Raw genomic sequence first — 1,809 nt, 5'->3', positions numbered from 1 at the left:
TGTTCAAAAGGGTGAATTGACATTAAGAGTAAACAAGGAAGAGGTTATGTTCAACATCTACCAAGCCATGAAATTTCCAAAAGATCCAAGTACTTGCTTTCGGGTAGATGTCATTAAGCAATGTGTAGAAGAGGCCTTTCAAGAAGATATGTCATCCGACCACCTAGAACGCTGTATCACCTCTTCATCTCATGCTTTTGATTTTAATAATTCTTCTGTTTGTGAATCTGACTTGCCCTTTGTTAGTGAAGAATTTCTCCACTATGTTTTTGCTTTGGGAGCATTGCAGCAGGTTACATCACTTAGTAATGAAGTGGGGAAGCTAGAGCCGGTGGTACCAAAGAGTGAAACTGAAAATGATAAAGAAAAGATGCAGAAAAATACTCCGGAGTTGAAGCAATTACCTGAGCATCTTCGCTATGCATTCTTGGGTGATAGTGATACATTTCCAGTGATTGTTGCTACATCACTCACACCCGAAGAAGAGGAAAAGTTGCTGCGTGTATTGAGGGAGCATAGAACAGCCTTGGGATGGACTATTTCTGACATAAAAGGAATAAGTCCCTCCATTTGCATGCACAAGATTTTAATGGAGGAGCTTTACAAGCCAACAATTGAGCACCAAAGAAGATTAAATCCAGCAATGAAGGAAGTAGTGAGAGCTGAAATTTTGAAACTCCTTAATGCTGGAATTTTATATGTTATTTCAGATAGTTCATGGGTAAGTCCAGTGCAAGTTGTAACAAAGAAGGGTGGAATGACGGTAGTGAAAAATGAAAATAATGAGTTCATTCCTACAAAAACGGTCACGAGATGGCGTGTATGCATGGATTACCGCAAGTTGAATAAAGCAACAAGGAAGGATCATTTTCCACTTCCATTCATTGATCAGATGTTGAATCGATTGGCTGGGTACTCCTACTATTGCTTTTTGGATGGTTATTCGGGGTATAATCAGATTGTTATAGCTCCTGAAGATCAAGAGAAGACTACATTCACATGCCCCTATGGGACGTTTGCTTTTAGGAGGATGCCCTTTGGATTGTGCAACGCCCCTACAACATTTCAACGTTGCATGATGGCTATCTTTTCTGACATGGTGGAAGATATAATGGAAGTATTCATGGATGACTTTTCAGTTTTTGGTACATCTTTTGATCATTGTTTGCATAACTTAGCTCTTGTTTTGCAGAGATGTGAAGATAAAAATCTAGTCCTAAACTGAGAGAAGTGTCATTTCATGGTTCAAGAAGGGATCGTGCTGGGCCATAGAGTGTCATCCAAAGGAATTGAGGTGGATCGAGCCAAAATTGCAACCATAGAGAAACTACCACCTCCAAAGAATGTGAAGGGAATCAGAAGTTTTCTGGGACATGCGGGATTTTATAGAAGATTTATCAAGGATTTTTCTAAACTCTCTAAACCTTTATGTAATCTTCTTGAGAAAAATTCAGCATTTGACTTTGATGTTATTTGTTTGCAGGCCTTTAATGCACTCAAGGAGAAGCTAATTTCAGCACCAATTGTGATTGTGCCTGATTGGAGTCAACCTTTTGAAGTTATGTGCGATGCAAGTGACTTTGCAATTGGAGCAGTGTTGGGGCAAAGGCGAGACAAGCTGTTTAGAGCCATCTATTATGCAAGCCGGACATTGAATGAAGCTCAGTTGAATTATACGACAACTGAGAAGGAGATGCTTGCTGTGGTGTTTGCTTGTGACAAATTTTGACCTTACCTCATTGGGACAAAGGTGATAGTGTTCACTGATCATGCAGCACTTCGCTATTTGTTTGGCAAGAAGGATGCTAA

This window comes from Carya illinoinensis, chromosome 16 (assembly GCF_018687715.1).
Source record: "Carya illinoinensis cultivar Pawnee chromosome 16, C.illinoinensisPawnee_v1, whole genome shotgun sequence".
Lineage (NCBI taxonomy): Eukaryota > Viridiplantae > Streptophyta > Magnoliopsida > Fagales > Juglandaceae > Carya > Carya illinoinensis.
The sequence above is the reverse complement of the archived record's forward strand: the minus strand, read 5'-3'. Positions refer to the sequence as shown.